Source organism: Delphinapterus leucas, unplaced genomic scaffold (genome assembly GCF_059928025.1).
Source record: "Delphinapterus leucas isolate spDelLeu-1000000601 "Yukka" unplaced genomic scaffold, BTC_Dleu_Yukka2 spDelLeu_asBTCV2_sq61, whole genome shotgun sequence".
In the NCBI taxonomy this organism is placed as follows: domain Eukaryota; kingdom Metazoa; phylum Chordata; class Mammalia; order Artiodactyla; family Monodontidae; genus Delphinapterus; species Delphinapterus leucas.
The window spans coordinates 357,502-385,498 of NW_028322270.1; the positions used below are offsets into that span (position 1 = coordinate 357,502).

The 27,997-nt window shown below is 34.1% G+C and overlaps 1 pseudogene; it reads left to right on the forward strand.

Annotated features, from left to right (window-relative positions):
* The first annotated feature begins 23,973 nt into the window (after nucleotides 1-23,973).
* LOC149743877 (T-box transcription factor T pseudogene) lies at nucleotides 23,974-27,712 on the forward strand (annotated as a pseudogene).
* The last annotated feature ends 285 nt before the right edge of the window (nucleotides 27,713-27,997 follow it).

Genomic DNA, 27,997 nt, shown 5'->3' on the forward strand with positions numbered 1-27,997 from the left:
TTCTCCATCTCACTGTCTATGTTCCCAGGGTGACCATAAGCTGTGGCTGAACCATAAAAATCTTCACGTACGCACAAGCTGACAGTGCTTTGCAAAACGCCCATACTGTGCCCCTCTTACTCCCTGTCTGACGACTTCTTTGAGCCGTTACAGGACCTCTTTTGGCACATTCCTTTGCACAACCTGAAAGTATGTGGGAGTTAATGTCCCAAGGGATAAACTTTGAACAGTAGGATTCAGTAATTTGTGGGTAAATTCAGTCCTATTTATCCCTTCCAATAGAAGGACCCAAAATGAAGCTAGTATGGATTTTTGAGAGTAATCATGGTACTCTGCAATTTGTCTTACTTAGTGGTAGGCAGTTCAATAATCTATACTTGTATCATCTCTCCCTTCCTCCTTGCCACTTTGTCTTTCACTTCTGCTCCCTAGAAATGAACATAACTCCTCTGCCTCAGGCTCAGCTTTCTGGGAAGACTAAGCTACCAGTGTGTACTTAGAATGCTAATCTTCAAGGTGGAATTTCGGAACTGAATTTTACCCTCAACTGAAAGCAATAAGAACACCATGTAACAGCACAATCACTAAAGATTTTATGTGTCATTTGGATGAGATATAGGTGGAAGGTGAAGAGTTCAGATTTATAATGGCTAAGGCACTTGAGCAGTATGACAGCAAAAAATAATTATAAGAACTGTGAAGTGGGTTGGCTTTTTACAAACTGCTAACCATAAGAATGTACTGTAAACCGTTGTTATTTTTAACCCAAATTTTAGTATAAAAATATGTGACCTTCAAAAATTAGAAGTTTGCATTCCTATATCCCTTACCTAGAGTTTCCAGGTTTCATTATTTGCTATATATCCTTTATCTGTCACCCTCGGTCTACCTAAACATACACTCACAACAATACACATTTTGATTACATATTTATCAATTATTTAAAACTAAGTTTCTGATACTTCACACAAATATTTTAGCTTGTATTTCATTTTTTTTGAGATATTTTATCTAATTGTAATGTAATTATCACATCCAGAAAATTTAAGCCTGATATACAAAATGTTCTTTAATATTTATGTCACGTGTTCAATATAACAATTTTCTCCAAATATGCCACTGAATATTTTTCTAGTTGTTTTTATTTCTTAGTTCTGATCCAAGATCTAATAAAAGATCACATATTGAATTTTCTGGTCATCTAGAACAACCCATATTCCTTTTATTTTTATAACGACGTTTTCACAGTTGTGACTGAGAATTTTCTTCACTTACTTCCAAATACCAGGAATGAACTTGACTAAGGGCTCCAAATCCACCACTCTGAAATCCAACTCTGTGATAACACTGAGGTCACAGGCTATCTACCGGACTCCTCTTAGAGCCGATGTTGCCAGTAACAATGTCCCTTTATTTTCCATTCTTGATATTGAAATTTTTCATTCTTATAGGAAGCTCTTCTCCCTTTTTTCTTGGTCACTGTAACTAGAAGTTTGTCGATTTTATTGAACTTTTCAAAGAATATGCTTTTATTTGCATTGATTTTTTTAAATTTTTCTATTTTCAATTTCATTAATTTCTTCTCCATTCTTTATTACTTCTTTCTACTTGCTTTGGGTTTAGTTTTCTCTATTTTTCTTTAAAAATTTCTTAAGATGGGGCTTCCCTGGTGGCGCAGTGGTTGAGAGTCTGCCTGCCGATGCAGGGGACACGGGTTCGTGCCCCGGTCCGGGAAGATCCCACATGCCGCGGAGCGGCTGGGCCCATGAGCCATGGCCACTGAGCCTGCGCGTCCAGAGCCTGTGCTCCGCAACGCGAGAGGCCACAACAGTGAGAGGCCCGCGTAACACACACACACACAAAAAAAATTTCTTAAGATGAAAAATTAAATTATTGATCTGAGTCATTTCTTCTTTCCTAATATAAGTATTCAATACTATAAATGACCCTGAAAGCACTGCTATAGCTGTATCCCTCATATTTTGATGTGTTGTATTTTTATCTGTATTTCATACAGACTATTTTTTCATTGGTTTTAGACTTCCCCTTTCACCCTGGGTTATTTAGAATTGGGATGTTTAATATCTAAAGATTTGAGAATTTTTTAGATTTATTCCTGTTTGATTTATAGCTAAATTCTATTATGCTATTAAAATGTAGCTATGATTTCTACTCTTTTAAATTGTTTGAGATATTTTTATTGGCTTATTATATGGTCTATCTTGTTGAATATTCATATGTCTTTGAAAATAATGTGTATTCTACTGTTGGGTGAATTGTTCTATAAATGTCAATTAGGACTATTTGGTTGATAGTGTTCAAATCTTCTATACTCTTACTGTCTTTCTGCCTATTTGTTCTATCAGTTACTGGGAAAGGATTTTTGATGTCTCAATTATAATTTTAGAACTGCCAACTTGTTTTACTAACTTCCATTTTTGTCTCATTTATTTTGATGCTCTGTTATCAGTAATATATATATATATTTATGGTCATTATGTCTTATTGGAGAATTGACCCTTAATGATGATATACTGTCCCATTTTATTCTGGATAGTATTCCTTGTTCCGAAGATGGCTTTTTCTGATATTAACATAGCTATTCAAGGTTTTGGGGGATATTTTCATGGCATATCTTTCTCCATCTTTTTACTTTTAACTTATCTTTATCAGTATATATTAACTGCATTTCTAATAGACACAGTAGAATTGGATCTTGCTGTCTGATCCAATCTGACAATTGCATTCTTAAGAAAGTTATATTTAAGCCATTCATAAGTAACGTGATTATGGATATCGTTGGATAAAAACTTTACTAAATTGCTAGCTGTTTTGTATTTATTTAATTTATTATATACTCTTGCTTTGCCTTCTTTTGCATTAAATAAACATTATATAGTATATCATTTTACCTCCACTATTGACTTATTACTTATACATCTCTTATAAAGTTTGTAGTAATTTCCTGCTAATTTAAAATATACATTGTTATATTTTTAATGAATATACCTTTAATTAATCAGGTTGTACCCTCAAATGATTGTTTCACCTATCATATAAGCTCGTTAAAACTGGCCTTAATATACCCTAAGGCCAGTAGTGTCACTGTTCTTTCTGATTAAAGCTTTTGTCTTGTGGTGGAAATAAGGAGGAAGCATCAGGATGCATATACTTGTCCCACCCACATGACTGTGTTCCCCTCTCCAGTCTGTATCACCATAGGCACTTCTTAGTAGATTTTTCAGACCCTTTGCTGTGAGAGGCCAATGGGGTTCATGAAAGAGTCCTTCAGGGCATGCAGACTCCTCCAGTTTCTTCAGTGCAGTGTTGTTTCACATGGCATTGCCAGCCTGCAATCATCCTTCTTCAAGTGTCTGCTCTTCTAGCATCCTACCAATTCTGTTTTGTTTTGTGTTGTTTTAAGAACGTGTTTTTTTCTGTATATAGCAGTACTATTGTATTATTTGGAACATTAGTCTTCTCTTAGATGTCACTTTCTAAGAAAGACAACTTCACATCTGACTCTGACAAACTGTAAATTCTTAAGTATGTATTTATTACCTGCTTGAATTGTCACATAATAGTAAATGTTACACTGAAAATATTTTATGATGAAAGACCTTTGGAATAAAATACCCTTGGAATATTGTAAACAAAGTTTTAACATATTAAACAGGGAACTTTTTAAACAGAAGTACTTAGTAAGTTTCTCACAACTTGACATAACCTTAAATACATACCTTACTTAGAATGATTGCTTCTATCATAGAACAGTCCTATGCTGAGATCTATTCCATTATTGAAATAGCTGAAAATCAATGTGTTATTGGGAGATATATAGCCAGGTGTATATTCACATTGTCAGTATGCTTTATAATAAATGCTCAAGGACTTAAAATTATTATAGCTAAGTGATTTGTCCTTGACATTCAGGGATTACTGTTATGTATTTTGACTCTTGCATTTTATATAATAGTAAGTTCATTTGGCTCAGAGCCCTAAATGTTTCCAAATGACTACAATTTTTTCAATGCCAGCAGTTTGGAAAATAATTGCTTTGAATCTCATTTTTTTTTTATTACCCATCATCTACACTATGCCACCCAGACAAGAGAACAGTGAAGTAAAAAAACATTGTTGATTATTTTGTTACATTACAAAGTCTTCCCATTAACGTATATTGATATGGAGTTTTTTTAAGTGCAAGGACTAAGATCACTGAAAGTACAAAATAACATGCCTTAAATTTTGTTGTTTCTGGTAGATAGGCTCTGCTATAGAAATGCTGATTTGAAGGATAGTCACAAAAAGTCACAAAGCCAGATATGTAAATTTTACATGGATTAGAATATATTAGCTCAAATTTAACTTAATCCTAATTTTAGAAAAGCTACAGAACTTAACAGATAGTCAAGTTAAAAGCTTATTTATTATAATTTGTGATAAGACAAAAGATCATATATTCATACCATTCCACACTTCACAATATATAGGGCATGGAATTTCTAACACTCTTGATATCTTTGGCTTAATCCCATAAAGTTAACATTAAAAACTTCAATAGTTTTTGAGAAAGATTAACAATTTAAACAAATATTACATATGGTTTAGGATTTACTAAATGAAAATTGAAATTCCATTCTGAAATTTAGTGATTATTGATTTCTTCAATCCACATAAAATTAATTTCAGGACACCAAGGCACAGTTCAGTCAGATGAGCACAAATTTCCTTATTTTCTCTGTTCAATGTTAGACAAGAAATATTCAAATATAAACCATGCTATCTTCTGTCTGATGATAGTGTGTCAGATACAATGGTGTTCATCAACCCAGTCTATTCAGCCCCACTGTTTTCCTAGTCTTCTTTCATCTAAGGAAAGCAATGTAGCATGGTTCCAACAATTAGATGGAAACAAGTCACTGAGTTGAGCTTTTGGGAATGTTTTGAAGAATGGTGAGGCTCCATAGGCAGGCAGTTATGTTTTTGCCCTTAGGCACTTTATGTTTTTTCCACCCTTTCTTCTTCTTTATGCTTGGAATAATGGCAGGTTGTTAGAAGATTATCAACCATACTATGAATGGGAGAATGGAATCCACATGCTAAAAATGGCGAAGCAGGAAGATAGAATGTACCTGGGCCTTCAATGGCATTGGTCAGAAGCTGCATGTTTAAGAAAAACTTATAACAGCAACAAAACAACTAAGAGAGAAGAGGAGGATGAGAGAGAATGAGAGAGAGAGAGAGAGAGACTTAGAATGAAGAATGTTCTTTTATGTTTTTCTCCCTTGTTTGTACTCTTTCTTTGAAAAAGAAAACCATCATAGGATAAAGTGCTAAAAAAATGCTCAATATTTACTTAGTTAACTTATTCAATATGCTTTCCAGAAGGAAAAAAAAAATCATTACATGAAGTGGTTGACAGAACTGTAAAAATATCTCCCCAAGATTTTTTGTTTCCTAGCTGTTCAGTAAAGCACTGATACAGATACTGCTGAGAAGAGTCTTTCACATGGAATTAAGGTTACTAATCAGTTGCTTTCTATTAGGAAGGTTATCCTGGATTACCTGAGTGGACCTAATGTAATCATATGAGCCCTTAAAAGCTAAAGAGGAAGACAGAATCATCAGTCAAAGAGATGAAGCTTGAGTGACTTGAGGCATGAAAGGGACTTGACCCACTCTTGTTGGTTTGAAGATGGAGGAATGGGGCCAGGAGCCAAGGAAGGCTAGCAGCCTCTAGAAGCTGAGAAAGATCCCTGATGTCTAGCCAACTGGCAATACCAGCAAGAAAACAGGGACCTTAGCCCTACAACCACAAGGAAGTGAATCCTGCCAATCACTCACACAAGCCAGGATGTGGATTCTGCCTTAAAGCATCAAGAAAGGAACACAGCCATGTAGACACCTTGATTTTAGCCTTCTGAGACCCAAGGAAGCTAGACTTCAGACTGTGAAGGCACTGTGAGATAATGCCTGTGTTAAGTCTCTGAATTTGTGGCAATTTGTTATGGCAACATTATGAAACTAATAATCATAGTAATACAAGAGAACCTGTTTAGAACATTTGCAAAAAATGTCTTGACATATTAACCTTTCAAAAATTACTTTCATCAAATTATAAGGCACAGATCAGAGATCAAAACCCTGAAAAATTACTACTAAGAACTCAGTGTTTTAGTGGAGGCAGGGAAGTAAGGATCATGAGATGCAATCAGGGTAGATAGTGTGTGGCTCTGTGGATGGTCCTTTGTGATTGAGCTTCCAATTGGAAGTTTGAAAAATAAATGCCAAAAAACTACACTACTTCAGAGTTTCCACTAGTGTCAGTTTCTAAAAAATCTTACATGAATTACTATAATTTCAACAAAACATTGATTTTACTAACATTTTATATTGTTGTAACTCTAAGATTTGAACAATAATGTTTACTGTGAAATATAGGAAATTTATAATTATGTGTTTTTAAATTTTTTGCATGTAAAAAGTAGGTTGATTGAGACTATGCAATCCCATCTATTCACTCTTTTTGTGATTATACTGAAGTGCCATTCTCTTCAGAAAAGAAAAAAATATAGAGAGCTCAACTGAAATGAAAGGATTATAGTAGTATGAATTACTCATTCATGTTAGTGATATATTCAATCAATCCAAAATATTAATTGAATAACCATTATATCCAATGATTTTTATACATAAATTTACCTACATTGCCACAACACAATGCATATTTTGAATGCATTTAAATTATTTTACACACATACACAAAATAAGACTGCTGATGATTAAATTTCACCTCGAAGTATCTTATTAGGTGATTAAATAGTAGGTGGCACAGAGTACAGTGAATAGTACCAACTATTATTTCATCACTCACTTATAATAAGAAAACATTGAATAGAGAGTCAGCGTTGTATTTATCTGAGTTTCCCAAGCAAACAACAAAATACCTAATACGTAGGAAAATAAAAATGCTGTTGGAGTGAACTGTATGTTAATAGTTACACTATTTAAGCAAGAACATGACCAAGGATAAATGTATAACTGAATAGTTATGTTCTGTCATTTTGATAAAAAATTTCAAAATAACACTAAAAAATCAAGTTTTATTCTCAATTATTTGCTATCTTTCATTCTCTAAACAAATATTACATGAGTACTTGCCATGTAGCAAGTATCCAAGACATTTAGGGAATGGAAACGAGCAAAGAGAGTCTCTGGCTTTAAGAATTTCCTGGACATGTTAGAATGTTTGCCACATGCAATACCTGAAGATGTTTATTAGAGCTTTATTCGGCATGCAGCAAAGGGCAGAGGAGAAAGTGTTTAACTCAAGGTAAGTTGTTTATCTGCTGGGGGAAAATCAGTGAAATAGCTGAGAAAAACTGTCATGTGATATTATGGTTTAGTTATTCTGAAATGGGAAATAAAAGAATATTTTATACAGAAATATTAAATTATTTTATGGTGTGCAAATTAAATTCTTTGCATTGAGGTTTTTTAAAATGGCAATGTTAATCATGAACTTAAGAAAAAATATAGGTGAAAAAAGAGAAATGAGTTATATTTTTCAGGATTGGGCTGAGGGGAATATATTCCAGGCAGTGGCAACGGAAGATGCAACTTGCAGGGCTGTGAAAACTCATGGAACTTTTGAATGATGACAGGGAATTCAGAGCCAGAGCAGAGAGGTCTTGTAGGCAGACAGGGATGAGTCTGAGAAGCAAGCAGGAGTAAGATCAAAAAAGTTCTCAAATATATTGCCAACAATTATTTGACTTCAAGCTAGGCTCTGGGAACTCAATGACAGATGTGAATTGCAGAGGAATGACCATATTTCCATTTCAGAACAATCACACTGGCAACAATGTGGAGAGTCAGAAGGGAGGCCAGAATGTGAGCACTCAAATGAAGAAAAAATGAGCATGAGCCCAATGCCAGCAGAAATAGGGTGGAGGAGAGGGCTTCAAGATAGGTTTAGGACGTAGAGTCTGTAAGACTTTCTGATTGATCTGAAATGAAGGGGAGGAACTGCCAAAGGAAGATTCAAGGACCACCCCAATTTACTGGTTAGCAAAACTTAACTTATCACACATACTTGTGATAACTATAAACTGAGATTTAAAAAAATCTTATTTATACTTGAATTTCAGAGTTAACCTAAACATTTCCTAATAAAACTTGCCTATAATTATGATTCCTTCTATTTTTTTCCTAATACTCAAAAGCAGTGATTTTACATTTCATGTAATCATGGTATAAGTGGCATGAGAAATACTAATTGCAGAATATTTACTTCAATAAGCCTTTTTCTCATGTGTTTGAATATTTCAAAACATAGTTTGTGACATTAAAGAAAAAATAAAAAAGATATAGTTAATTCTAAAAGGCACCATGAAATGCAAAAGTGCAACCTATACTTAAAAAAACATTAAAACATTGAGTATTTGTCCACATACATTGCCCATTGATTTGCAGCAGCAGTAATTCATGTAAAAGCTATCATGTAATATACATGAGGCTGCTTTTCTACAACCTTGCAGAAAGGATACTTGGAAGTATCCTTTTGTACCAAAACTGGAATCATTTTTCTGATGATACGGTAAAGTAAGGTGAAGCTTTACATTTCATGAGTAGTCAGTAAATGTAGGTGGGTGAAATCATTTATTCCTTTCAAACAGATCACAAAATGTGTTATTCTTGATGATTTCCAACAATATTATAAGTCCTTGAAGTAGCACATGTATTTGCAGAAAAAAATAATATACACATAAGCAAAGCAGGGTGAAAGAAATAAAAATTTACCCATGATCCCAATAGCGATTATATATATATTTGAAAGAGAGAGAGAGAGGATGCTAGCTAACTGACTAGGTAATCAGACTCCCTAAGCAAAGTCTACCATTACAGGGATTCTAGGAATCTAGGGGTGGGCAGGAATATAGTGATTCTAGTACGTCATAGTGCTTAGTCACTGGGGAAGCAGTCTGGCAAGAACACATTGGCCAATCTTGGGGCAGCTGGAGGCTGTCAACCAGCTATCCTTCCTGCAAAAGTCTTCCTTGAATAGAGATGTAAGCAAGACACCTCCCATCCATCCCTTGCTTCATACAGATTCTCTTCTCTGTGCATGAGGTTTGGAAAACAGCTCCTTCATCATTTTCTTTTTAAGCTTTGTATATGCATTTTTCTTTTGAACCAGAATCATTTTTTTAATTAATTTTTTTTAAATTTTTGGCCGTGTCCAGTCTTTGTTGCTGTGTGCAGGCTTTCTCTAGATGCGGCGAGTGGGGGCTGCTCTTCATTGTGATGAGCGGGCTTCTCATTGCAGTGGCTTCTCTTGTTGTGGAGCACAGACTCTAGGCACACGGACTTCAGTAGTTGAGGCATGAGGGCTCAGTAGCTGTCGCTCACGGGCTCTAGAGTGCAGGCTCAGTAGTTGTGGCACACGGGCTTAGTTGCTCCGCGGCACGTGGGATCTTTCCGGACCAGGGCTCAAACCCGTTTACCCTGCATTGGCTGGCAGATTCTTAACCACTGTGCCACCAGGGAAGTCCCTCCTCGGTAGTTCTTGTCCGTGTTTCTGAGGAGAAACTTATGAGAGGTTAGTGAGAAGAGGTACAGACACCATTGCTGCAGGTAGGTTCAGGGTACCATTAATACTCATCCTCTCCCTCCTCAAACACCTATACTAACTTCCTCCTACCCTTAATTATTACCACAGGATTTGGTAGCTTACCTGGCTTTATGACCCAGGATTAGCTATATAATTTTCTGTGTTCAGTGCAAAATGAAATGTAGGCCTCCTTGTTCAAAAATTACTAAGAATTTCAAAACAGTGACAGCAGAGCAATAGACCAAGCATGAGGTTCTTTTAAGTATGGGGCCCTTCATTTGACCTGTGGGACTGCCCAGGTCAAATGCCCATGAATCTGGCCCTGTTGTGGCCCAAACTTAAATTTCTAAAGGGACTGAGACCTTGTAATCACCCCTCTGTCTGGCTGGGGTTGCTGCATCCATCCACTCACAGGTACAACTGGGTAAGTTCCAAATTTCATAATGAGAATGCATAATCATTACTGAACTGAGCATGAGGAATTGGATTAATATCAAGATTTTAGGTGTGGAAATGGTAAATAGGAGCTTAGAATTCACTAAATTATAAAACTGAAGAATGTTTCAATGTTTATGCCAGTTGAATGGTATTCTTTTAACAATGTTACTTTGTTTTCATATGTGATGGGAACCTCCTAATTCTTGAAAAGACCTGTGACTTCTGAAAAAAATAAACAATATCTTGAAGTTTTGTGACTTCACACCTACTTTATAAACTAATTGAGCTGAAGATTGGTGTTTAAAATTCTTGTGTTCTCGAGTGGACAGCTTGTGAAAAAAATTGAGGAAAAAATAATACTTACTGGAAAATAAGAAATTTATTTGGTAAAGTATAAAAATATTCTATTGGAGAAGTGAATATGGCCTGTGCATTACTTATTAATAATAATAAATATTTACAAAGCACCTTCTAGGCACTAGGAAAAGTTCTAATTGCTTTCCATTTTTTTTATTATATGATAAATGCCCCCATTTTATGGATAAGGAAACAGAATAAGTAAATATAGGTAAAAATTTAAGAGTTACAGTCTTAATCAGTTTTTTAAATTAATTACAAATTAATAAAATTCATGTTCTGGTATAAATTAAATTGTGTTTTGAATCATTTACTTTTTAAAATTTTGTTTTAATTTTACTCAAAGAGAAAAAATATACTCCTGAGTTTGATTAGAGAGAAAAGTGGTCACATTTCAGGAACTAGGTAATATACGATCTTTATATACAATGCCAGCACCCAGGAAGAGACTGCCTATTATAAGTTGTTTTTTCTCAAAGTAACAGCTTTATGGAAATATAGTTTACTTACCATACATTTTACCACTTTAAAGTGTGCAATGTTTAGCATTAGTGCTTAAGTGTTCATTGTTTGGTATATTCACAGAGTTCTGCAAGCATCGCCACTATCTCATTTTGGAATATTTGCATCACCCCAGGAAGAAATCCTTTAGCAATCTCTCCCCTGTCCTTCCTCTTCTTAACTCCTATTAAACTCATAAGTTTTTCAAAATTGAAAAAAGTCACATTGAATCTTAACGTGAGGCCCCATTTTTTGTTTGTTTGTTTGTTTTTAAGCTGTGAGAGACTTATTTGTTTGAAGTTGATGATAATTTTGTTTTTAAGAGATTTACAATGCCAAATTACTGAGTGTTTGATAGTAATGTTAATTTAAATGTGTTACACTAGATATAACAAAATTCAGATTTTTCCTTATGTAGTATGTTTAAGATGGGTTGCTTGTATATTTTAACCCCTTAACATGAATCTGCATTGAATTTCTATGGTAACCGCATTTCTGCAAAAGCATAAAAACATTCAGAGGCTGTGCCCTCTCTCTCCTTTTCCTGTTGCCTTTCAGATCAGGAGAACATGTCTCTCCAGAAGTCACTGGAATGCCCTACATACATTTATTATTATTGCTATTTCCATCCCCCAAATTAATATCAAAACTACCATGATAGATTTGTAAAGAAACCATTTAGGACTACTCATGAGAAAGAAAATTATCTTGGATAATGACAGAAAAGAAAAAAAAAATACAGTTAGAAGATAGGAAGTCAAATTCAAACTGTTTGGCCTAATCCTGAAGGTATCATTTTCATTATATAGTCAACTTCTGCTGTGACTTTATGGCTTAATGATATGATTATGCCCAGTTGATGATGAGTAGCTCTGGTCATAGGATCACCCGAAATCCTAGTCATGTTTAAATAGAACATAGTGGTATGTGAGAAGCTCTTACTCAAACTAAGAGTAATTTACTGTCACAGCAACCAAGACTTTGTCCCCCAACTTCAATTAGGCTATGATGTTTTATCATAATATTTCATTCCTCTCAGATTTCCTATCTTTGGTTATAGGACCAGATGGTTTCACTGGTGAATTCTACCAGATATTATAAGAAGTCATACCATTCCCTCTCAAACTTCTCCAAAACATAGATGAGGAAAGAACACTTTGAAATTCATCTTACAAGGCCATCATTACCTGATACCAAAGCCAGACAAGGATATACAAAAAAATTAAATTACAGGTCAATATATGTGATGAACATAAATGCAAAATTACCCAATAAAATATTAGTAAATCAAATTCAACAGTACATTAAAAGGATCATACACCATGATGAAGTGGGCTTTGCTTCTGGGATGCAAGGATGGGTCAACACTTGCAAATTAATCAATGTGATTCACCACATTACAAAATAAAGGATAAAATCCTGTGATTATCTTAATAGATGCAGAAAAAGCATTTGACAAATTCAACATCTTTTCCTAATAAAAAACTCTTAACAAAGTGGATATAGAAGAAATTTATCTCAACATAATAAAGGCCCTATATAACAAGCCCACAGCTAACATCACAATCAGTGATGAAAAGCCGAAAGCTATTGCTCTAAGATCAGGAACATGACAAGAATGCCTGTTCTCACTATTATTTAACACAGTACTGGCAGTCCTAGTCAGAGCAATTAGTCAAGAAAAAGAAATAAAAAGCATTCAAATCAGAAAATAATAATTTAAATTGTCTCTGCTTGCAGATGATATGATATAATATTTATAATAGACTTCACCAAAAGACTGTTATAACTAATAAACAGTTTCAGTAAAGTTGCAAGATAACAAAATCAATATACAAAGGTCAGTTGTGTTTCTATACACTAATAATACCTATCAGAAAGAGAAATTAAGAAAACGATCTCATTTACAATTGCATTAAAAAGAATAAAATACTTGGTAATAAGTTTGTTCAAGGAGGTGAAGGATTTGTACACTCAAGAATTGTTCCAGATTGAATGTTGAGCATCTTTTCATGTACCTGTTGGCCACTTGGGTGTCTTCTTAGGAAAATGTCTACTTAGTTCTTCTACCCATTTTTTAGTTGGATTATTTTGTATTGAGTTGTATGAGTTCCTTATATATTTTGGACATTAACCCTTTACTCTGTATATGGTTTGCAAAAATTTTCTCCCATTCTGTAGGTAGCCTTTTCATTTTGTTGATTGTTTCTTTAGCTGTGAAGAAGCTTTTTAGTTTGATATAGTCCCACTTGTTGATTTCTGCTTTTGTTGCTTGTGTTTTTGGTGTCAAATCCAAAAAATCATTGCCAAGATCAATGTTAAGGAGCTTTCCCTACATGTTTTCTTCCAGACGTTTTATAGTCAGGTCATATGTTGAAGTGTTTAATCCATTTTGAGTTAATTTTTATGAGGAGTATAAGATAGAGGTACAATTTCATTTTTCTCCATGTGGTTATCCAGTTTTCCAGACACCATTTGTCGAAGAGAGTATTCTTTTCCCAGCAAAATAAGGTATCAAAGAGGTATCAGCACTTCTGTCATTATTGCAACTTTACTCAGAATAACCAAGATATGAAAAAACTGAAGTGTCCATCAATGGATGAATAAATAAGATGTAAAATATATATGTATGTATATATATATTTATATTATATTATAATTAATATTATAATATATATATATAATTCAGCCATAAAAAAAATGAAATTCTGCCATTTACAACAACATGGATGGACCCTGATTTATTATGCTAAATGAGCTAAGTCAGACAGAGGAAGATTAAATGCTGTATGATATTACTTATTTGTGGATTCTAACAAAGATAAACTTGTAAAAACAGAGAGTAGAATAGTGATTACCAGGGGCTGAAGGTTGGGGGATTGGAGAGATGTTATTTAAGGATACAAACTTAAAACTAGTAGATAAATAAATCCTGAAGTTCTAATGTAGAGCATAGTAATTATAGTCACCAATACTGTATTATGAACTTCAAATTTACCAAGAGACTAGATCTTCATTCTTCTCATCACAAAGAAAGAAGTGATAATTATATGACACATTAAAAGTATTAGGTAACACTATGGTGGTAATCATATTGCAATATATAAATGCATCAAATCAACACATTGTACACCTTAAAATTACACAGTGTTATATGTCAATAGTATCTCAATTTAAAAAAGAAAAAAAAGTAATTGGTTGAATAATTTAGTTATCAGAATTGATGTATGTGTAACTTTACCACCTCAACGTGAAGCCCTGATTTCTGTCTAGTCTAAGCTTCAGAATTCAGTTTTACAATTGTAAATTAGAAATGAGGATTCTGAAAAGTCCTACACATAAATCCATGTAGATACATATAGCATGTGCACACACACACACACATCATACTTTGTATATTTATTTTGAATAGAAAATGGAATAAGCAGGTGAGTAGTTTCAAAGTTGAAGATTTATTCATTTTTGGAAATTTTAAGGTAATTTTAGTCAGTTTGATATAAATATCAATATACTATATGTTGGCTGCCATTGGTCTAAAAATCTACCAGATCTTCCAGCTCCATGCTACTAATAATATCTAGTACTGTTGTGAGCTGAATTGTGTCCCCCCAAAAGATATATTGAAGTCCTGAACCCAGGCACCTGTGAATGTGACCTTATTTGGAAACGGGGTCTCTGCGATTTAACCAACTTAAGGTAAGGTCATATTGGACTGAGGTGGGCCCTAAGTCCAATGACTAGTGTCCTTATAAGGAGAAAGAGACACAGAGAGGTAGACACGCAGGGTAAAGGGCCATATGATGGTGGAGACAGAGGTTGGAGGGATGAAACTTCGAGTCAAGGCATGCCAAGTATTTGCCAATGATCATCAGAAGTTAGGGAGATGCAATGAAGGATTCTTCCCAAGAGTCTCCAGAGGGAGCCTGGCACTGCTGACACATCAATTCCAGACTTCTAGCCACCAGAACTGTGAGAAAATAAATTTCTGTTGCTTTAAGTCATATACTTGTAGTATTTTGCTATAGCAGCGCTAGGATATTAATACACATACTATATACAGTAGTAGATAGTAGATTGGCCAGTGATATTCCAACTGGGTAAACATTTCTTTGACATGTTCTTACACAGATGGGCATTCACCATACCTTAATGACTTGCAATTTATAATTTTGTTTATGTGACAGACCCATGATATTAACTTTGGAACAACAACAACAAACAAAAAGTACTGGGTGAAAGAACAGTATTGTTTCTCCTGAGAGACAATTAGAAACTGGTTTCAGACAGGCTGGAAGTAGAGAATGCAAATTTTCTGTTAAAAATCAGTGGAATAAAAGCATTTTATTTCAATCTCATCTTTTCGACCCCTGTCAAATGCCTAAAAGAACAAAAGAATAGTAGAAAATTCAAGATTTAATATAATAGAAAAAAAACCCTGCAATATACAAATAGAATTATACTAGCTAAAAAATGTGAAATATTAACCTAAACAAGAGTGCATGATATTTATTTTCACAAACTTCCTCAGTCTCCAAGATATTTGTACATTTCCAAAAAAAAAATTAAGTATCTTATTCTGCATAATCTCTACAAAATGACAGTTAAGACATCAAGAGTTATAGGAAGGCTCTGGGTACTGTGGAATATTTCCTGTTGGGACCCAGATATTTGCGACAGAAAAGCAGATACCTGGCAAATAAAAAACAAATAAATAATAAAAATAAATGAAACCATCTGTACACTTTCTTTCCTAGCCTGAAAGTTACTTCACTGAGAGCTGAATAGAGGAGAGAAGGAAAAGCATTGCCATAGACTAAATGTTAGTGCCCCCATTCATATGTTAAAACTTAATTTACAGTGGGATGTCATTTGAAGGTGGGGCCTTTGGTTGGTGATCAGGTCATAAGGGCAGATCCCTCATGAATGAATGACACCAAACCTGCTGGCACCTGATCTTGAATTTCCCAGCCTCCAGAAGTGTGAGAAATAAGTTTCTGTTGTTTATAAGTCACCCAGTCTACGGTAATTTGTTATAGCAGCCTGAATGGGCTAAGACAGGAATAGAGGAGGCAATCCATGATTTTATAAGTTGAGGGGTGCTCTGGATACTCTAGCTTTCAACATGATGGGCTCTCAATATTACACTTTCCTTTCTGCACTTTCTTCTGTACTTTTGAGGGATAAACATGCAAGCCACATATTTCAGGCAACCTAGCTTTCTGGTTTCTGCCAATTGGAGGCACTAGATGGAATTTAGAAGGAAGAAAGAAGAAACAGAATATTACTTTGCTATTTCAGTTTCTTTCAGCACCTAGGGGCTGTGACAGTAGCAGGACCATAATGACAAAAGAAGGCATCTTGCTCATGGTCTTCTTGGCATGGAACCTCCATTCTAGGAGAAGAGCATGCAGGGGTGGAGGCAAAGAAAGGCAGACCAGCTCTACAATATACAAAAATTTATTGAATTAAATGCTCGCGAAATGGGTGAATTTTATAATATTTAACCTATATTTTATAAAGCCGTTTTTTTAAAGGTGATTTTAGGCAGCAGTGAATGTCAGCAACTTTGAGAGTAATTTAGCAGCAATGGTAGAGTTTTTGCTTAATAGCAAAATACATTTCTAACAGTAGCAGACACAGACAGAGAGCTTACCCCTCATACTGTCAGCAGCTCTGGGGCGAAAATGGTCACATGAGCTGTAGCCTAAGGCAGTGACAGTTTCTTGATCTATGAAGAACAACCCTCCTCTTCCCTTAACGCCTTTAGCCATTCCATCACTCTAGTCACCCGTGATCAGCTATAAATTTCCCCATCCTTAAATACTGAATGGTTTTCACATCTGCCAAATGTACGCTGAATACCAAAGAAGATTTTTCTGTCACCCAAGCAATTTGTTGAGGAAAAGTTTGGAGTCAACACCTCTGAATCCACGCCCCAGATAGTCCCAGTTACCATAGTTGTCAACATCTCTGGCAAGCAGCAAAAATAATTCAAAGATGGATCATACTTAGAAAGGAAATGATATGTGCTCTATGCACAAAACATTTTTCTTTAAATCAGTAAACGGTCATTTCTGATAAAAAGATGGTTACAGTAAAACAAAGGAATGAAAGAAATGCTTCTCATTATTCTCACAGAATGTATAGATAATACCATCTTTATAAGTAATAAGTGAAATTTGAACAATGAGAAAAAAGTATTCCAAAGAGACTTTATAGGATGTCCAAAGAATATAGAATTGAGTTGCAAAATGTCACAATATGACAAAAAATGAAAAGCCAGTGTAGAGAATAATGCCCGTTATAGGTGGAAAAAGTTAGATGTTTATAAGTAGTTATGAGGGTGACTCCGAGAGAAAGAAAGAGCGGGAGGGAGGGAGGTGGAGCAGGGAGAGAGAAAGGGGAATGTAAACACGATCACAGAAGGAACGCTAGACTTTAAAAAGGTATATCTAACATGCATTATTGATATTTTTAAGAAGAACTAAGCAAATGAAAATATAGAAAGAGTCTAAAGTATAATTTTTTCAACATTTTTCTGAAATAAAAACAAGTTGAATGTGTAGACTGAAGGGGCTCATAGATTTCCAAGAAATAATGAAACCTAACATTCATACCTACCATTCCAAATCAAAGCATATTCTGGTAAGGATGTTAAAATTCAGGTACAAAGAAAGAATCCTAGGAGTAGGAGGGGAAAAAATCATGCCCCCTACTAGTGTGAAATATCAAGATGGATTCGACATCTTCACAGTAATATTCATGCAAGGAGACAGTTTGATCAGTATCTAAAATATACTAAGAGGAAGAATATGTGATGCAAGAATTTTATAATCAGCCAGGTAATCCTTTGATTTTAAAGAAAACTTTTGAGTAAAAAGGAAAAGGGTGCACGAAGTTATGCCATTTATGAATAACAAGGTCTGAAACTCCTAGGGGACAAGGTTAGGCAGTGATAAAGAAAGAAAAGGGAGAAAATGGAGCTGAAATCAACTGATTAGGTGATGAGAACTAAAGGATATTTTTTAAATTGACAGAGTAGACACCCATGCCAACCCACCCCCACTCCTGCCCAAATATGTTAAGATTAATTTTTATTTAATGAAAGTGACAGAAGCGTGAGATGGTCACATGATCAGAGCAAAGGTAGCGGGAATATTCAGCCAGCCTCCTTTGGGTTGCAGAGTCTGTTAATTTTGACTCTGTTCCCATGTGAGGACTCTTGTCAATACGCAAAGCTCATTTTTTCTAAGCTCAAAGCTTTTTCAGAATCAAGTCACCTAACACCATTCAGAAAGAACTTTAAGCAGCATCTATGTCCTTCCTGTGAAATATTTATGAGCAACTTGGATTCTGACTTTCCTGTCAAACCCACCAAAGCCTAGTCTACATTCTCTTTTAAGGACATGATGGATGTTGGAAGTGGAAATCCTGTTTATCCCCAGCCCACACCGATCTTTCTATTTTTTTCTATTTCTATAGATGATAGATAGAGAATAGAGATACAGTTAATTTCTCACCGAGCTTATTAAAAAATCTATGTTCTTACAAGATGTTACTTATATTATTTCATTTGATTTCCCCAATACTGTTAATAGTTGGCATCATAATTCCCATTTTACAGCACAGAGATTTCAATTCCATTAGGTTAAATCAATTTGTTCTAAATTACACAGAAATTCAGTTTTGTGTCTGGTATTAGAAGAATCTCTTTGTACTTCCCCACCACCCCTTACTGTAGTTGTAAAATTCACCTATTGGCAATCACATATGATAAATGATCATATGATTCCAGACAATAAATTACAAGTGTTAAACTTAAAAATAATGGCTTGTTAGTTCCCTATCCCCACATCTTTAATGACAGAAATCACAGATCTTGTTCATGAGGATCACAGTTTTTGAAGTAAAATACTGGATTTTTATTTCTATTGCTATGACGGTATTATTATAGTAATACCAAAACAAGAAAAACACAATACACAAAAAGAAAACTACACACCAATTTCCATCATAAAATAAATGTAGAAATCCTTAGCAAAATATTAATAATAGAATTAGCAATATATAAAAATAATTATACACCATTACCAATTGATATTCATTCTCAGCATGTAAAGCCTGTTCAATATTCAAGAATTATCAATGTAATTTACCCAATCCTAAAGAAAAAAAAATTGCATGGTCATATAATTCAATGCAGAAAAAGGGTTTGACAAATTTCACAACCATTCATGTTGTAAAAACAACAAACGAACAAAAAGCTCTCAGAAAAATAGGAATAGAGAATAACTTCTTCCACTTGATAAACAGCACCTATGGAAATCAAAAACAAAAAGAAAACCAAAACCAAAAATCCCAAAGTTAACTTATACTTAATGATGAAAGACTGAATTATTTCCCTCCTCAAGATCAGGAACAAGGCAAGGATATTCACTCTCACCGCACTCATTTCACATAGTATGAGGTGTTCTAGCAAGTTCAGTAAGGCAAGAAAAACAATTAAAAGACAGATATGTAGGTAAGAAAGAAATAAAATTGTCTCTATTCGCAGATGATATGATTATATACAAACTGAAGTCTAGGAATACACATATACTCAAAAAATACCCTTTTAGAATTAATAAGTTAAGCAAGGATACAGGATATAAAACAAACATAAAATATTAATTGTAAACCTATTTGCTAGGAATTAACTATGGGCAGTGAGATTTTTATAATCACTCAAAAATGAAATATAGAAATATATCCAAATAATCAAATATTTACAAGACTTGTCATCAAAAACTATAAAATGCTCATGAAAAAAATCAAAGAGGTTCTAAATAAATGGAAGACATTCAGTGTTTATAGATTGGAAGCTTCAGCTTGGTAACTGTTAGTTTTGCAAGGGCCATCATAACAAAATATCAAAGGCTGGGTAGCATAAATAAAATAAATATATTTTCTCACAATCCTGGAGGCTTATTAAAGTCCATGATCAAGATGTCAGCAGGGTTTTATTTTGCCTAAGGCTTCTCTTCTTTTCTCCTAAATGGCCATCTCTTCTCTGTACCTTCAGAGTCTTCCTCTATGTGTGTCTGTCCTAATTGCAAATCAGGTTGGATTAGAGCCCATCTTAATTACCTCATTTTAATTTAAATACCTCTTTAAAGACCATATCCCAAATATAGTCACATTATCATATTGTTAAGTCTGGGGGGTTAAGACTTCTACACATAAATTTTGGGGAGAGTCAATTTAGCTCATAACAGTAAGGATTTCAATTATGCCAAAATTGATATATAACTTTAAAACTATTCTCATCAAAACATCAGCAAGAATTTTTGTATAGACCAGATTATTTAAAAATATATATGGAAAAGAACAAAGGAACTAGAAGAACAAAAAGAATTTGGAAAATGAAGAATATAGTAGAAGAAGCCAGTCTACCCAATTTTAAGCCTTATTTTTTATCTTTATCTTTTTTAAATTACTGCTTTATTTATTTATTTTGGAGTATAGTCACTTTACAATATTTTGTTAGTTTCTACTGTACAGCAAAGTGAATCAGCTATACGTATACATATATCCTCTCTTTTTTGGATTTCCTTCCCATTTAGGTCACCACAGAGCACTGAGTAGAGTTCCCTGTGCTATACAGTAGGTTCTCATTAGTTATCCATTTTATATGTAGTATCAATAGTGTATATATGTCAATCCCAATCTCCCAATTCATCCTTATACTATATTTAGTAATCAAGACTGTGTGGTGTGAGTGGAGGAATAGACACATAGGCCAATAGAAGAGAACAGAAAATTCAGAAATAAACTCACAAATATGCCCAAATGAGTTTTGACAAAAGTGAAAGGAACAATTCAATGGAGAAAAGATAGCCTTTTAAACCAATGGTACTAGAGTAATCTGATAGGTTAAAAAAAACTGGGCCTTGACTTGTCACACATCTTACATAAAAATTAGTATTCTGGTTGTGATATTGTACTATAATCTAAGATGTCGCCATTGAGAGAAACTGGGAAATGAGTACATGAGACCCCTCTGCATTATTTCTTATTACTGCTAATGAATCTACAATTACTTCAAAATGAAACTTTTTTAAAAATTTAAATAAAACATTTAAATCCTAAATAAGATCAATAGTCTGAATGTTGATTCATAGTAAAGCCTTTGTCAGTTTGGTGCTTGTGCCATCAACAGCAAGGCAGACTGCTATGATCAGGTGAAAAAAAGAGATTACTGTGTGTAGCCTCTCATCCTATAATACCCCACTTGAGTTCAGACCTAAATAGAAGAGAGTCCTATTTACCAATCAGCTGGGGGAACACATACTGTCTATATATATGTAAATATTTCATTTTTAGGAGATTAAAGAAATTCCTAAGCTATAAAATCAAAACTATAGTGCTTAGGACTCAGAATGTTATTTGCTAACTTCAGAGTTTATGAAGATCTTTCATTATGAGCTTAAGGGAAGAAAAGAAACTAATATGTAAATTAAGCAAAAGAAAGTTATGATAAAAGAAAAACAAAGAGAAAACCCAACAGAGAAGGTAATAAAATTCCAGTGGAGATCATTACAGGTACTTTTTAGAAATAAAGGTAGTAGAACATAATGATAAGCATGATTTAGAACTGAAAAATGTTGAGAATAAAAGCAGTACATGCAATTTTTAAATGGCCAATATAACCTCCAAAAATGACAGAAACTGAGGATGGAAATTATTTTCCAAATATAATTTTAAATGATTTTTTACCAACTGAGGAAATCCTTTCAGCCTAACATTCTCCCTCAAGGGGCATTTGGATTTGAACTCCTAAAGATGGGAAGATAATTGGTATTTTATTGCTCAATTGCAACCATAATGATGAAAATATTGTTTATTTACTTTCAATTTTGAGTCAATCTTCAGGCCACGGAAAGAAGATGCTATGTTTAAGGATGGAATGAAAATCCAAGAGCTATGATAAAAATGTAACTTACACAAAGCAGATTGTGAAGAATATTGGGTAGAGAAACAAGGGCATTAAAATTGTCATATAAAGTATGAAAACTGAATTAAAGGACTATAGAAAAATGATTGAGTTTAATTACATTGTTTATACTAAAGATAATTGACAGAAAAACCAAAACAATAACATAATTGACTAAAACAGTTGGAGAAGAGGACCTGAGTGAGTTAAATATTTATATTTGATATTGGGGGAATAATAAATGTTATCTGATATTAATAAATTCAGAAAATATATATTGTTTGAGAAGGGAAATAACCAAAATATAAACAATTGTGAAGAACTTGTCTGGAGAGTAGACTTAGAAGTGAAGAAGTGATCTGACTCTGTTGATATTTAATATAAAACATTCTTTAACATGTGATTTTTTTTAATGAGCATATATTACTTGATAAAACCAAATACTTTAAAACTACAACCTACTTACTTATAAGTGATAGTGATTTATATGATACGAAGGTGCTTATTGTTGAATTGATATGAAAAAATTTAGAATAGACGCAATTACCAAACTAGAATCATGCATGTAAACATTTTTTCTAGCTTTTTTTATGTGTTAAAATGTGTTATTTTTCTTTGCTTTATACTGTTGAATTTGAAATATCACCCACCCAAGGCTCTTCGTTTCTCCCTAGTTACTTGGCTAGCGGCTGCTTCTATTTGCAAGGACATATCATGTGAATTACAAGGAAGTAAAATAATTGGCCTTCAACTAGACTAAATTTTCACCAAGTGGATTATTGTGCTCTGATAATGCCCACAGTCTAAATGACAACACTCAAAACTCAAATGTGTTCTTAATTATAATTTCCAAGTTAGGAAAATTGTGTTTTGTATAAAATATTATTTCATTAAATTAGCCACAATAAAAAATAAGAATCACCTTTCATTGGGAATATACAAGAGTAAGTTTCAAATAATTTTATCATGGAAAGTATTATAATAATCATTTCTAATATTTACAGTTAAGAATCTTAAAATCCTTCTGGCTTTACTTTCAAGAAAAGTCATCAGCAACATTTAAAAATGTATGCTTATGAAATAAATCATCCAATTACTCTATTTCTATGTTTAAATTCCCCAGTTCTTCTGGCAATAGAATATAAGTCACTGAAGCTTTGTTTCCAGTGGAAAGTGGCTGGTACCTCCAATCCTACCCCAGAAACCCACATTTATATAATCTGCAATAATTATCCAGGTATTTTTAGATCACTTCCATGGCTTTAATATTTACTTGTCATGTTACTTATTTTCACAGCTAGGCATCACATCACCCGTCTTTACAAATCAATTTATTACAAATTAAAGGATATAATCCTTCTTCTCTGACTAGTTTTCTACAATTTCTTTTTCCCAGCAACAAATATAATTAAAAATAATAATTGATCATTTGTTTTAACTTGTCAGTAGAACTTACCATTTCCTGGTAAGGACATCTTTGTTAAAATTGGATGATTTTTAAATGTGTCAAAATGATCAAGATAATAAAGGTCTTGAAATATTTGCCTTTTTGAATTTAGAAATGTAAGCTATGACAGAATACAATTTCTTTCTGTAAAACACATACAAAAATGAATAGCACGTTTCAAATAGTTAACTGTTATTTCACAAGGATCATAAAAATTAAATAATTAGATGAGGAACTCTGTTCCATTATTCAACAGGACAATTAGTTCTATCAACATTTACAAGTTTTAAATATAGATTTATAATGCAAATATATTTATAATGTATTTTTATTTTTTATAGTGTATTTTTTAAATCTTCAATTAAAATCAGTAATCAAAAGAATTTAACATTAATGATAATAAAGCCTTTATTATAATGTTTCTTTTATTCTTCAGTTATACTATTTCAATACTTTAAATACATGTTCAATTTTATTACCATATTTATGAATTAAAAATCTTAGTTTTGCTTAATGTCCTCCACTAGCAAGAAAACAAAAATTGAATGATACATTTCCATTTACTTATAACTTGAATTCTTTATAAATAATTTTATTTATCAAATATAAATAACTATGATTATAAATATAAGGTTTCAAAAAATGAGAAAAGCGAAGGTACAGTTCATGAATTTGTGCTAATGACAGTTAATTATGCTTAAAATTTATTGTCAATTTGAACAAAAAACTATCACAAAAACAAAGTAGGACATTATATAATGATAAAAGGTCAAATCACCAGGAAGATATAACAATTACAAATATATATTCATGCAACATCAGAGCACCTAAATATATAAAACAAACACTGACAGAATTGACTAGAAAAATAGACAGAAGTGCAATAATAGTAGACGATTTCAACGTCTCACTTTTAAGAATGGAGAGACAGTTACCTTATAGGGAACAATTTTTATGAGTTTTTCTTCTCTCCTTCCCTTATTTATTTTTGCAAATATAAAAAAAAAGCACAAACTGTGAAATAATAAAGAAAAGAAACAGAGATGAAAGAGGGAGAAAGGGGTGGAAGGAAGGATGGAAAGAAGGAAGGAAGGAAGGGAGGGTATCTTACACAAAAGGTGACATACTACATACACAGTTTTCTGCAACTTCCTTTTATCACTTAACAATTTATACTCCAAAATATACAATATATAATCCATTTAATCCATTTTGTAGAGATCTTCCCAACTGCTTTGCGCAAGTACATAGTAATCCACTGTGTAGATATATTGCAGTTTATATAACTGTTGGATTTTGGTGTTAGAATTTTGGATTTTGAGGGTGATTTGAATTTTGTTACTAGTACCAATAATGTTACATTGAAGAACATTTGATACATGTCATTTCAAACTAATGTCAGTGTACTTTTGGATCTTTGGAACAGATTCCTGGAAGAGGGATTGATAGATCAAAGGCCAAATACAGCTATGATTTTGTTAGATATTGATAAAATCTTCTCCATGGATGTTGTCCCATTTTACATTTTGAAAAACAAAATATTAGACTGCTTTTTCCTCCTTAGCCTCACCAACAGAGTGTTATCAAACTTTTCATATATTTCAAATCTTACAGGTGACTAATGGTTTTGGTTTTAATTAGCATTTTTCTCATTATAAAGATTATAATATGAAATATATTTTCTAACAAACATTGTTCCATTGAAAATATGAAACCTACATTTCGATCTGAGTAGCCCAGGGAAGTATCCTGGGTTAATGACATAAGTGGCTATTTAGTTGTAATTAATTAGGTTAATCTGAAACCATCCATTTTACTCAGGACTGCAGTTTAAAGAGATAGGAGAAAGAAAGGCAGAACAGAAGAAAGGGAAGGAAGGATGGAAGGAAGGAAGGAAGGCAGGAAGGAAGGAAGGAAGGAAGGAAGGGAGAGAGGGAGGAAAGGAGGGAGGGAGGGAGGGAGGGAGGGGTGAATTAAGCTAGGTCTGAATTAAGACAAAAAAAATATGAATAAATGGGAAAGAACTGCTTAAATCAATGTAATTACCCTTGTTTGCTTGAAATCTGTGTTATAGTTTGAAGTCTGTGCCATACCTACCTTGTTAAAAAAACACTAAATTTACCTATTTTGCTCATATTCATGTTTCTCATAAACTCTGACCAGAAATTACAAATTTTAAAGTTTTACCGCATTTCAGCAGTAAACTACGTGCATAACCTCAGAAATGGATTGATGTCTCTTGTTAATACATATTTTGTTCATCATATGCTGGGTAGGAACTACATATTAGTATATATGCTCAAATTTTTATTGCATTTAACACACCAGAAGGGACATTATACAACTAATAAGAAGTGAAGTCCATATTAAGTTATTTGATCAAATATGTTTCATGAAAACTGCCTAAGAACATCAAAACAATTAGTCAAACCCAAAATTCAATCTGAGTTAGCATTCATATTCAAAGATTTGAATTCAAAAGTAAGTTCAGAGACCAAATATTATATTTTGATTTGTTCTGAAGTGGCCATCTGCCCATATGAAAAAGCTACTGCAACCGTCTGGCAGGCAGTTTAAAGAACCAAAATAACTACTCTGTGCAGGTCAGGTTCACAGGCATCTGGGTGTTGACTTGGAAAGCACAAAAAGTAATAATCACAGCATGTGGTACTTTACCGAGTAGCTAGCCAAAAGTGTCTGTCTAAATAGTCAAAAAATTTAGCTGTCATAAGAATCCTTTGAGGAAACTTTATAAATACCTATCAAATTTCAAATATCAGTGGCCAACATTTTTAAAAACACCATAAAGATCTAATAAAATATTATAGAAAAGTTATAATAATCCTGAGGTACCCATAATTTATATCCTGGCACATTTAAAAATGTTCCTTTTGTTTAAAAATGGGCTTCAAAGATATCAATAGTTTTATTTGTATATTTTATAAATATTTGTGTGCTAGTCAATAGTCTGATTTTTAATTGTTTAAAGCAAATCCAATGCCACAAAGAGCTACTTTAGTCATGACTTGCAGGAGTTCAAGGGGAATATCCTCTTTCTTCACCCCTCTGCCCCTCCCCTACCTTCAAGTCTTCTCCTCACAGGTCTCTGCCTGGGAACTGTGGACCTTTGCTGCTCCTTTTCTTGGAAGAGTGGCTGTTGAAAAGAGTTAAATATGGCTCTTGGGTAAGTAAGTCTGGGTTGGAGGGCCATGAGGAAGGGTCAGCAAGAGGACAATCTCCCTCGGCGTCCGGAACTTGTAGAATAGCCTGCAATAGAGTGGACCACCAGCTGAGCTCCTTGAAGTGAGAGCTACAGGCTGGCAGGGAGAAGGGTGACCCCAGTGTCAACCAAGAAAAGTTAGATATGGCTGCACTTCAGAGAGCTCACCAACCAGGTGATGGTCACCAATAACAGCAGGAGGATGCTCCCAGTGCTGAAATTGAGTATGGCTGGCCTGGACCCGAACACCATGTGTTGTTTTATCTTGGATTTTGTGATGGAGAGTAACCACTTCTGGAAGTGTGTGAACAGAGAGTGGGTGCCTGGGGGGTCAGTCCAATTCATATGTGCATATGAAACTTCTTACATAAATAAAAGCTCTAAATTCATATAGTATGAGTTGAGGGTCTACAGGGGATGACTACCAGCCACGGCATTCTCAAGACTCAATGCATATCTGTCAAGGCTTACCAGAAAGAGATTACAGCTCTTAAAACTAAATACAACTCATTTGCAAGGGCTTGCTGTGATGCAAAAAGAAGCAGGGATCACAAAGATAAGATGGAAGAACCCAGAGACAAACAGCAACCTGGGTATTACTAATGGAAGTAGCTTATCCCCGGACTCAGTTCCTCCTATCTGCTGTCAACCCCCATCCTCAGTTTGGAGGTCCTGTCTCACTTTTCTCCACCCGTGGCTGTGAAAAATGCTCTATGCTGAGGAACCACAGTTCACACATCCCTGTCCCTGTCCTCAAAGCTGTGCCTAGGACTCCTCCCCACTTGGACAAGCTCATACTTAGCCCATACACTCATTGGAAAAATTCTCCAACCTATTCTGACAATTCATTTGCAAGTTGTCCATGATCTGATCCCATGAACTTAGCCCAGCCTCAGCATGTGTGTACATACTATCATGTTACTCCTGAGCACAACAGGACTGCATCAGTACCCCAACCTGTGGTCAGCTAGCAGAGCACCTTCACACCAGGGTCTCAGACAGCATAGCTACCTAATGGGCTGGGAGTCCAGTCCTTCCCAGTGAACACTATCTTACCCAAATAATCTCAGGTCCCTTCTCCTCAGGATTCTCACTCTATAAGAACCATGTCCTGGCCACAGATATTCCTGACAGCCAATATCACACCTTGGCCTCATAACCTCATGGATATCCCCGTCACCACCTTCCATGTAAACCAAAGCCTTTCCTTAAAATATACACTATTTTTTTTTTATGTCTACCACTTTTACTCAGGATTTGATCTAGGTACAAAATGACAGTCTCATAGGTCAAGAAAGAAAAAAAAATCTTATTAACTTCACTTTAAAATATGAAAAGCAATATATGTTCTGTTGTTCATCAAAAAAATAACCCCACCCATCATCTGCAACACAAGTGTAGTCCTATGTTGTGTTTGTATGCTACAGATGAATTTAAGTATGGAAA